At 32.6% G+C, this 12662-nt stretch overlaps 1 long non-coding RNA gene across 1 annotated transcript; it reads right to left on the bottom strand.

Moving 5' to 3' along the window:
- Positions 1-4406: 4406 nt before the first annotated feature.
- LOC139430830 (uncharacterized) lies at positions 4407-6429 on the bottom strand. The gene is made up of 3 exons (XR_011641203.1): positions 6352-6429; positions 4812-4870; positions 4407-4753 (listed from the first exon to the last, which is right to left on the bottom strand). It is a non-coding gene; the product is annotated as an uncharacterized lncRNA (long non-coding RNA).
- Between the last annotated feature and the right edge of the window lie 6233 nt (positions 6430-12662).

Raw genomic sequence — 12662 nt, 5'->3', positions numbered from 1 at the left:
CGAGTTATATGCAGTAAAATGTTTCAATATAACAGTAAGAAGAACATGTAGTATCCATGACATTCACTAAAGGCAAACAGTAAAACAATTAGTAACAATAAAAACAGTAATAATAACAAACAGTAACAGTAATAAAAACTTAAAGACTTTAAAGTATTTAAATGCAAATAACTCGATAACATAATTTGGAGAAATGAAACAAAAGTACCGATTTTACATAAAAACAAACTTTCTTTTAAGTTTGTAACTTTTATTGACAATAAAAAAAATTAAAGTTAAGAAATTAAAGAAAAAATACAATTTTGAATCATCATACTTTGCTATTTGGCATTTTCAGATCCGAGATTTGCCATTCTTGCTGATTCACTTTGTATATTATCGAAAAACATTTTTATTTATGTTACATTGTTATATAAGCATTCCACACTAATAAAGCTGAGTTGAAGAAAGCTTAAAATTTGTGGTAGTTTCTTTAATTGTCCCTATCTAACTATTTAATCGAATTGCAGTGGTATCTAGCACTGTAATTATTTAGTATTAAATTAGTATTTTGAATGAAAAATTTCCCTTTAATTAAACAGTTTGAAAGTGAAAAGGATTATTTCTAGAAATATTTTCTTGACAAAGATGTTTACAACTTACAGATTAGATAAGAAGGTGTTCACATAGGTGCTGATGCTCAGCAAAATTGCAATATATAGAAAACCCACGAATATGAATTGTTGATTGTTAAAACCGTTCTGGAACCGATAAATAATGTTACCGAGATAGTTTGGTTGCAAATTGATTAATCTTCTATTTTAATATGATGCTAATACGCATCTTAAACAATGAGTAAGATTTAAAAATTATATGTTAAGAAAACAAAACCACATTTACTTTTTTAAATTAAAAACTTTTTTACTTTTTATACTATTTGTTAAAAATAAGGTTAATAATAAAATCTTTTTGCTAAATAAAGATATTTATTGATTTATATTATTAGCAAGTTTGGGTGCTTAATAGTACCTTATGCATTGCAGAAGAGGTTATAATAAATTCTTATTATTTATTACAATATGTATGGGTTTTTACACGAGTCCAATCCTTATTTCTTAATAAATGTGGATATTTGTTCACATTCATGCTTTTTCGGTGCTTTCTTTTCCTTGATATGTGTTTTGAAATAATGTGTAACAACCCCAATTTGCTCTGTAGTCCATGGTGTTCTACCAGTTAGTTTGCTAGCTAAAAATGAAATGTGTTACAGATTTTGTTTTCACAAAAAAATCATGTTACCTTGCTTTGCACTGACAGAGGAACATGGTTGTGGAGTAGTGTCTTCTATAAAATTATTGGTAACGACATCATTAATTTCATTTGCCAACGGCGTTTCGTCCTCACTTTTATCAGAATCTGCTTCATCTACTTCTGGGTTAATGTCAATTTCACTCAAACTTTTACCCTTGTACATGTGCCCAATACCTTTGTCCATCAATATTAATAATTTCGCAGCCTTTGCCGTTTGGTATATATCTTGTGGCAGCCTACCATAAAAACAGTATGAATTAAACTAGTACAGGAAGTATGAATCAACAGAAAAAAAATTTAATTAATTATTAATTAATTAAAACATAATTGAACAAATAGAGCGTATCTATGATCTCATGTCATTTTATGTAATCATATTTACCCCCAATTTAATTTGTATAAAATATGTACAGCTCTGTTCAAATTTAATGCGAATCGGCCGCTGTTAGCTCCGACATGACGCTGGTACTGGAAGAAGACGGAGACATCTTTTGTTTCTAGTCAATTCGATTTCTGAGACTAAAGGAAGAGGGTAAAACCCAGGTAAAATCGTCCCAGTTTGAAGTGGGCCGTTGAATGGATCACCCTTTTTTGCCCCCTTTTTTGACATTTTGCCGTATCATGAACAGAAAGCTTACTAACATTCAAGAATTTTTAAGTCATTATACCTCTTGTAACACCTATCCTGGGACACACTGTATATAACTTATTATCAATATATCATTTTCATTTCTTTTGAGGTTCGACTTATCCTTCCACTGTATTACCAAAGTAATACAGTAATTATTAGTAATTATTTTACTACAGGAATTGTGTAAAGTAAATGGATTGCTTATACCTATTTATTTTCTTAATTGTTCTTTGTGATTCAGTCATCTTGGCCATAAATCACACCACCCCGCTTGCCTGTTCGGAACTTTTACAAGACTACAGAGCAGGTAAAACCGAATTGAATGCCTCGTGAACGTAGGTCGTTTCTAGTACAATTTTATGCCTCTACGAGCGGCTCTTTTCGCATTATATCTGAACAGAACAGTACATAGTAATATCACGAGCATGCTTACTCGTAAAATTCGTTGTGAGTTTTCTCAGTATGTCCCATAAAATTTGCATAACAGTGGCAATTTGCTTTCTTAATCTATTAGAAGAAATATTTCTGGGATTTTCTAACTGAGCCTTATTAACAAATTTTCTAATCGCAACATCACCTCTTGCCCAATGGTCACTGTTAGGATATGCGAACAAATTTGGGTTGCATTTTGACATATAAAGTGTTGTAGAGTTGGAGGAAACAAATAACGGTAGGCTTACTCCCCTTTCCCCCCGTAACGACTCTTTTATAATGCTTTGTTAATTCCTTTTCGAATTCAGATAGGGAATTAATAAATTCTTCCTGATTCTGAGAGGATGCGTTATTTAGGTACGTTTCAAGCTTGGTGTACTGTACATCTTCTATCCGTCTCCTATTATAAAAAATTGTTAAAACGAGTGTTGTATCTACTAATTGTCTAAAATCTTGTTGACTGCTCGGATTTTTCAGAAGAAAAGTAACAGATTTATTAATTATTTCTGAAACGTATGTTTTAAATTTTAAAATATCTTTGGTTAATGGTAACATTGTAGGTTTATTCCATTTCTTTTCATTCAAGTCCTTGAACGCCAAGCAAACTAACTTCTGTTGTCTATTGTGATACAACAAAATCTTTGCAACGCTTTACTTCCTTTAGCTTAGCTTCTGGGTCACTTAGTTTAATATTGGAATCTCGGTAGGTTTTTTGTGCCGAATCGAGTTAGGTTACTGCTTCTAAATTCTAGCAGTAACCTAATTCTTTCATTTTATTGGAACACACAACTGCCATTTGCTTTCTGTTGTATTTCTTGAGATACTGTTTTCCAAAATAGCAAGTTAAAATATCGGTTTTTACTGCAAATGAAATTTCATCGACTTTCATAACATTCAATACCTCTTCTTTGACATGCAATTTGTGTAAAGTATTATTTGTATCAAGGACGCAGGCTATCAGCGTTTGATGATAGACTTTTAATTTTTTTTGAAACTTTGGCAATGGCGGTTGCGTAACAACGTTTCCTGTGACGGTGTAGAAAAGTTTTTGAATACAGCCCCTTGCAGTCTATACAGGGGTAGTATGTTGTGCTGTCGTTTGACCTTTGGTAAACAGGTCTCACAGTACCTCTTAAAAAACTATCAAAATGCCCTTCATTTCAAAATGCTCTTCATTTTCATTACTTTTTTTAGGAAAACTTAACATTCCTGGACACCTTGTTATCTAGATGTTTCCTTTCTAAATGTCGTTCAGAATTTGTAACTTTTAAGGTGCACAATTTGCAAAATGTTTTCTTTTTCTTGTTTTTCTTTCGCATGGTACTTGCCATCCTTTCCTATCAATTTTTGATTTATTTCAATAAATATTGACACAGAGATTTTTTAATTATATTATAGGTACTTTTAACTTACTGTTTGATACCTCTCCAAAGACATTTCTGTGCGCAATACATGTGTTTCTGATTTTGTCATAACCTGACTAAAAGTTGATGCAGCGTCAGTACGTATAGAGATATTAACATCAATATTTTGATAATTTTCTGACATATTTTGAATTATTTCATGATTTGCCGGTTCTAGATATACAAATAACTACTGCATTGGTATATCACTCGATTGCTTAGAGCTACTTGAAACATAATTTTCCTCAGACTAAAATAATAATAATAAGTTGTTTTCAGTATTGGTAAAAGATGCTGATACTGAACAAATTTTATAAATATAATTAATTTTGTAATTTCTTATTTTAATGACGATTTTTTTAAATAATTGCTACTTCAATTACTACAGAAAGTTAAAATCTAAAAATGATCAATTTATAACTTGCAAATAAATTCGTGAATATAAATATTAATTGTTCAGTTCAAAATGAAATATTTTACTCGGTAGTTCAAGGTGCATACTTAAAATTGTACTTTTTAATATAAGTTTAATTAAGTCATTTAAATTATAAATATACATATAGTTTATTTCTTTCTAATGTGCCATCAATTAAATTTGCAATCAGAGTAGGCTGTGATAATTTTAAAGGTTGTTAGCGTCTATAGTTGCTGATAGCATTTAAATTAAAAATTTAATTAATCTTTATTTTAATTTAATAAATGTAAAATTTAGTAAAATTCCAATTTAATTTTAATTTTACTTTATTTAAAATTTCAATTTGATTAACCCTAAATAGACAACATTCAGTAATCACGGCCTAACCTAATTGTAAATTTAACCTACGAGGAGTGATCAAAAAATTAAGGTTAAATTAAACCGCTTGCAAAAAACGCAATAAAATGTAGAAATTATTGAATACCTCATGTTCCGATGCAGTCAGCTCAAAATCGGGATCATGGTAGGAGTTGTCTTCTGAGAAGTTGTCATCCGAAAATAATTTATCGTGTACATCAGGTTCTTGAAAATGAAAATATAATAAATATCAGAATACTCAGTACAAAAAATTGTAACTTACCGTCTTTATTGTGAGTGAAATTATATATAGCTTTAGCAGCTGCCACTAACCTTCTCGATCTTGATTTAAAAAATAATAATTACCTTGTATTATTGTTTTATCATTTATATTAATAGAAATACTTACCTCCAATTTACTTATCCAATTTACAAAAAAGGAGATGACAACGATTGCTCAAATTACAGACCGATTGCCCTCCTTCCAGTGTTTTCGAAAATCTTCGAAGAAGTAATAAAACGCCGACTAATCAGCTACTTACAAAAAAATAAAATATTTGACGACAGCCAACATGGTTACAGGACGATCACAGCTGTTACCCGAATGATACGCGATGTCACGGAAGCTTATGACAATCGAGAAAGCGTGGAAATGACCTGTTGCGACCTCACCAAAGCTTTTGATACGGTGGACCATAATCTATTACTGGATAAGCTCGCCTTTTACGGCGTACGGGGATCAACACTAAGTCTAATGAAATCGTATCTGAGTAACAGAACACAATATGTCGCTTGGAATAGTTCAATATCCGATGTGAAAAACAATAGATACGGTGTACCCCAAGGATCAATCCTGGGACCGATCTTATTTATACTGTATATGAACGATCTTCCTCGAAACATAAAAAACTCAGAAACGTATATGCGGATGATACGTGGTTCGTAGTAAAAGGGAAAACGAGAGAAGAAACACAATTGAGAACTAACGATGTCTTAGAAGACGCGTCTGATTGGTTGCGAGCGAACAAGCTCATACTCAATGAACAAAAGAATCAAAAAATTAACTTTCTCACGAAAGGAAACTATAACGTGGTGAACTTTCTTGGCTTGAAGTTGAACAATCGTCTCACCTGGGATGACCATGTGAGTGCCCTTTGTAGAAGACTCGCGAGTGCAGTTTTTATGGTGCGAAGATTGGTGAAGTGTACCGAACCTGAAGTAGTAAGAACAGCATATTTCTCTTGTTTTCATGCAGTGGTCTCATATGGCATCTCCATTTGGGGTTCGGGTCCGGGAATCAACAGGGTGTTTAAGCTACAAAAGAGTTGTATCCGCGCTTTGTGTAATCTAAAAAATTTAGAATCATGTAAACAACATTTTAAAAAAATTGATATACTTACCGTGCCCTGCATGTACATACTTACCTGTGTTAACCATGTACATAATAATACACATCTCTATGACATAAACTCCGTACATCACGAATATAATACGCGACAAAAAGACTCTATAAGGGTTCCGTATCACCGTCTTAAGGTGACCCAGCAAGGTGTGGACTACCAGGGTACAAAACTTTATAACAAACTACCGGATTGCATAAAGAACATGAACACCGCGCGTTTTAAAAATCGTGTTAAACATTTTTTGGCGTCTGAGGCCTTTTACTCGGTAGAAGAATTCCTAAGTAATGTCCACCGTATGACCGAACTGTATTAGTTAAGTTACTGTTTTAGATACTCATTGTTGAAGTATACATATATATTTTGTATGACGTCTGTCCAAAAACTTTTTTTTGACATATAAATAAACATTAAACATTAAACCTGTTCATCACGTCCATATAATTTATTTCACTAGAAATAAATCACCGCTTCCAGCTCAGATTGATGTGTGGTCTGTAACTGTTCGAATAAATGCGGATATCTTAAACGCGGTCGACCAGGGGAATGCCCAGCTTTTAAAATGTGTATAGGGAAAGCACCTCGGATAACACACTTATTGCTTTAATCGTGAGACTGTTCTACTGATGAATGCTTTGGCAACATTGCGGGAGGTGAGTATGTTGATAGCTTATAGATGATTAAATACATGAGGAGGCGAGATTGTATCAGAAAATGCGGAGTTGAATTGCTATTTTGTGTACCTCATTTTTTTGTGTATGTTATAGAGGATGTTTCATAATATATGCGCAGGACTTCAGAATGTGATAGCTTGTCCAAAAATTTGAAAAATACTTTCTATCAACTTACCCACTAAAATGCACCATTTTCGAGATACAGGGTGTTGAAATTTAATAAAAAAATTCGTTTTTTGCGAATATCTCCGGAACCGTTTATCGTACAGAAAACAGCGTTTGTAAGCATTTTCTATTTATAATAAGCTAAGTTTTGTGAAAAAAAAAATTTTTTTAAAGTCATAATGGGGTCATACACACCTATTAAATTTAGAGAAAATTTTTACGTCAAACGATATATGCAAGTATATGCATGAACACAAAGTAAAAGAAATATTTTGATCAATTTTATATTTTGCGTAATTTGAAGTGAAAAATAGCAAATATTTAAACGAAATAATTTCGCGGCTTTTCTGTGACGTAGGAACCGCACTGCCTAAAACAAGTTAAATTGTCCGTTAGATAGCGCTTGCGGTGTGACAGTGTCAAAACAAAACCATGGATGTAATAGAGTAATAACTAGGGCCCGGAACTTTTGTAACGGTACGATACGATTTACCCCCTCCACTTGTTCTCCTAGAAAATGATCGGTTGTTATTGACGACCGACGATCGGTTTTTTATTGCGCATCAATGTCAACATTGTCAACTGTCAGTACGATTTCACTGTTGTCCAAATGTGCAGTATTCGACGCTTTTCATCCGCATAATTTCGTCAAATTTGCTATTTATCTTTCTTTAGTTACCTTTAATTGGAAGTTGGAGTTCTGTTTGAGTTCGTATTATTGTTTTTTTAAGAATTGTTTTGTTTCCCTTTGTGGTAAAATTGTTGTTCGGATTTGAGAATTGTTCAACAAATTGCCGAAAACAATATACCTTTAACTCTTAAGGAAAAATATGGTTCAATAGCTCAGTATTTTATTTATGCTACATTTACAAGTTGTGATGTTGAAAGATTATTTTCTAGGTACAAACTCATTTTAACGTCAACTAGAACGTCATTTACAGAAGAAAATTTAGGGATGGTTGTTTCAATATGCGTTAACAGCAATTTTTTTATATCTGTATCCGATTTGTGATTGATATTACAAATCGGATCATGTTTTTTTGAATTAAAGTTATAAAATATATTTTTTTTTTAATATTTTCAAATCGTACTGACAGTTGACACTGACGTGTAATAAACCGATTGTCGGTCGTCAACAACAAACGATGAGGTGAGTTGACTTGACGCCACCGACTTGTTTTCTAGGAGAACAAGTGGTGGGGGTAAATCGTATCGTTCCGTTACAAAAGTTCCGTGCCCTAGTAATAACCTACAAACACTCTATCTCTTTTCAATACAACCTAAATGACGTTCATCTCTATCTCGCATTTGAGCGGGGAGCAGGGGACGCAAAGGTAGATATGTACGTCATCAACGCGGGAATTTTAAAAGCGCAAATGGGTATATAAATTTTCAACAATTTTTTTAACAATGATTTTGTTCGAAAATATTCAAAAAAAAAATAACGGTAACTATATTTTTATACAAACTTTCAGAAAATATAATAAAAAAAAAATCGTGTATGACCCCATTGGTGAAGACTTTGAAGTGGTTGTTTTTCTCCGCCACTGGAGAAAGTACGGTTTTGAGGCGCCCATTTGAAACGTCAATGTTTTCTACACAAAAAAGGTACTGTAAGTCATGAGTTCTAAACTTGACCGTTTTCTAGAAAAATCAACTTTTATGTTGAAAAACATGGTCAATTTTTTGAAATAAAAGTTTTATTTTACAATTAAACAAAATTTATGTAAACGTTAGAACAAATAGCAAAAGTAAGCGTTAACTTCACAATTGCAAAATAAAAAAAATGAAAAATGATACAAAAGTTGTCTTTTCAAAATTCTCCAAACCGTAAAGGTAACGCATTTCGCACATTTCAACGTTTGTGTATAAAATTGTATAATTTATTTTTAACAAGTAGGCTTTAAATTTTATAACAAAAGCTACCTCCTGTCAAAATAACAATTAGTTTGTACCTGTAAAAAGTAAACTTGTATTACAAAATTAAAAATGAATTACACAAACGCTGAAATGTGCGAAATGCATTACCTTTACGGAATGGCGTGCGGTAATTCGGCAGAAGCAAGGCTGGCAGGTGGTATCAAGAAAGACATCCTGATCGCCTAGTACCACACCATAACTTGTTTCTACGGATTCACCAATGACTATGGGAAAATGGAAGTTTTAAAAGGAATACTGCTGATAATGGGCGGCCTATGGAAGTTGCAAATCCCCAAGTAGAAGAGGCTGTAATCAACGAAATTGATGAAAACCCGATCACAGGTACCAGAAAAATTGCTCACAACTTAAACCTATCTCACTCGACGGTTTGGAGAATTTTGAAACGGCAACTTTTGTATCCCTACCATATCCAAAGAGTACAAGCCTTATTGCCAACAGATTTTCCGCCAAGATTTGCTTTTTGTACGTGAATGCAAGACAAAATAGCTCAAAATACTGAGTTAGGAGCCGAAGTTCTGTTTACTGATGAAGCATCTTTCTGGAAGGATGGTATTTTCAATTTTCACAATAACCACATATGGGCAGAAAAAAATCCACATGAAATTGCAAAAGGCAATTCAAAAGGCATCGTCTGTGATCATTTGATAGGTTCACATTTTTTACCGAACAGATTAAACGGTGCAGATTATCGACAATCTCTAGAAAAAGTACTGCCGGAACTGCTGGAAGATGTACCGCTTCAAGTAAGATAAAACATGTACTTTATGCATGATGGAGCTCCGGCCCACTTTAGTTTGGTTGCTCGCCAATACTTGGACGACGAATACCCAGACCGTTGGATCGGTCGGGGAGGTTCGCACCCTTGGTCACCGCAATCTCCCGAACTTAATTGTTTAGATTTTTTTCTTTTTGGGCCATCTGAAAACCCTAGTCTACGCTACTCCAGTTGAAAATGTTGACCAATTAAGAGAGCGCATTGTTGTATCTTGCGACATAATTCGGAACACTCCGGGAATTTTCCTGCGTATTAGACAGTCAATGCGTCGAACAATTGCTGCGTGCTTGAAGCTAACGGCGAACATTTCCAACATTTAATTTAACTGTGTATGATTTGTAATTGTTTTTTTTAATTATGCAATTATGAAGTTAACGTTTGCTTTTGTTACTTGTTCTAACATTTAGTAAAATAAAATTTTTATTTAAAAAAAACGACGTTGTTATTCAACATAAAAGTTAATTTTACTCGAAAACGGTCAACTTTAAAGCTCATGACTAAGGCCCGGATTTATATGCGACAAAAATAAACAATATAAATTTTTTATATGTGTTTAAAATTGGTCAAAATATGCAGTAATATTCCGGAAATATAGACAATATCATGCGGTCAAAACAAAAAAAATGCATATGTGTTACATAAATACTACTTTTAATGTTGCATTGTAACAAATAGTATATAAATATAATAAAATATAATATATAAAGATTACAAAACAGCATAAAAAGATATTATTTACAACGACAATAGCTATAAATTTGAAACAGTAAAGTTTCTGGATTTTCCAATTTTCCAATTTGTTCCATGGTTTACAGTGTGTCCCCGGATTGTGTCCCCATAAGGTATAATTGACGATAAATTTTTGAATTCAAATTCCATCTTTTGCAATTAAAGTCTGGATGTCATAAAACGAAATATAACCAAGTTTTACGTCAAATGTCCTCAAAGTACCAAAGTTAACGCAAGAAGATTGTTAACCATTGCAGGTAAAGTGGCCTTTCTGAGCAATGTACAACAAAAGTTGATTAAGAAAAAATGTTTGTTAAGTTAAATTATAGCGGTGTGTCGAATTTTATTAATTTAGGATATAAAAGCAAAATGCAGATTTTTAAATCATAAGATTAACAAAACATTTTAGATCTAAACTAAATTAACATAAAAGCCTTGTTTATAGATATACATGTATATGTATATCTATAAACAAGGATAAAAGCTTATTCAATGATACCACCACCAACACTAACACATAATTGAGCCCTTTTCCGACATTATTTATAACTTTTTCTAATATGGTCCAACGGAATTTCTCTAATAACAGTTTCAATTTTCTTGTTTTAAACGGTCTAAATTGTTTTTAAAATTTTCAGTGTAGACTTTTTGTTTTATATAAACTCATAAATAAAAATCCATAATAAATAAATCCGGACTTCTTGGCGACTATGGTTGCGGATCATATCTACCAATCCATTTTTTTCGAAATAACGTATTTAAATAATTTCTAATTAAAATGGTCGAATGTGGGCCGCAACCATCTTGTTGAAAATATAATTTATTGCGTTTTTCTAAATCCACGCCGTGAAGATAATTAAATAAATAATTTTCTAGTATTTCCAAATATCGGTGTTAATTCAAATTGCCGTTTATGAAGTGAGGTCCAATAACACCGTCCCACGAAACAGCACACCACGCATTCACTTTCTGGGAATACTGGCGTTTACAAGCTATGCGATAATGTGGATTAGTCTTTGACCAGAATCGACAATTTTGTGATGTAACCACTCCATTAGTGGTGAACGATACTTTCAGGTCATTTGTTTTTATTGTAAAACGGAATATTAGAAAAAAATTAAGCTATTAAAAATTATGCTAAATTAATAAAATTCAGCATATTGCTATAATTTAACATAACGAACATTTTATCTTAATCAACTTTTGTTGTACATTGCTCAGAAAGACCACTTTACCTGCAATGGTTAACAAACTTCTTGCGTTAACTTTGGTACTTTGAGGATATTTGATGTAAAACTTGGTTATATTTTGTTTTATGACATCCAGACTTTAATTGCAAAGGATGGAATTTGAATTCAAAAATTTATCGTCAATTATACCTTACGGGGACACAATCCGGCGACACTGTATATGATTGGGCCATGGCGTTGCATAAATCGAAAAAAAAAACTCATTTCCAGCGATTTGTTGTGAGGATTCAGGCATCGCATCAGAAATAAAACTTTGGTTGAATTTGCTACCTGATCTTTTTTCCGATTCTTGGTGGAGAGTTGTTGATAAATGCTGATCAATTTGATATTTTTGATTACACGCCACCTTAAAAATCAACGAGTTCTAAAAAAATAAAGCTCATATGAAATTAAACGCGATTATATCGAACTATATGGATAACTAAATTTATATGCGATGAAAATGCAAAATGTGAAGTCATATGCAAAACATGCAAAAGCATAAATCCGGTCTCTCCTCATGACCTTCAGTACCTTTTTTGTGTAGAAAACATTGGCGGTTCAAATGGGCGCCTCAAAACCGTACTTTCTCCAGTGGCGTAGATGTTGGGGAGAAAAACAACTACTACCCCATCAAAATCTTCACCAATTATGACTTTAAAAATTTTTTTCTCGCACAAAACTTAGCTTATTATGAATAGAAAATGTTTAAAAAATTTGTTTTCTGTACGATAAACGGTTCCGGAGATATTCGCAAAAAACGAATATGTTTTATTAAATTTCAACACCCTGCTCTCGAAAATGGTGCATTTTAGAGGGTAAGTTGATAGAAACTTTTTTTCAAATTTTTGGACAAGCTATTACATCCTGAAGTCTGGCGCCCATATTTTTTTATAATACTCCATGGGGTTAAAAAGTTGTTATAAAAAAATCAAAGAGGTTGTGAATTTCATCCCCTTAGAGGGCGCTAGGGAAGTTTAAGGTATGGTTGAAAATAAGATATTAATCAGTACTCTTATACCCGAAATAAAAGATAAAATGTAAATTTTTGACTCAACTTTGACAGCTTATATCTCGAAAACAAAACAGCTGCGACCCTATGTTTATATAAAAAACTTGTGTCATTTTGGCAAGTACTACGTCCTAGTAAAGTTTCCCGATTAAAAACTGAACCACCCTTATATTATATTGTAGTATATTAGGAAAGGGAAAATTGTAAGT

This window comes from Onthophagus taurus, chromosome 7, assembly GCF_036711975.1.
Source record: "Onthophagus taurus isolate NC chromosome 7, IU_Otau_3.0, whole genome shotgun sequence".
NCBI lineage: Eukaryota > Metazoa > Arthropoda > Insecta > Coleoptera > Scarabaeidae > Onthophagus > Onthophagus taurus.
Note: the sequence above shows the minus strand (reverse complement) of the source record. Positions and strands in the feature narration are given on the sequence as shown.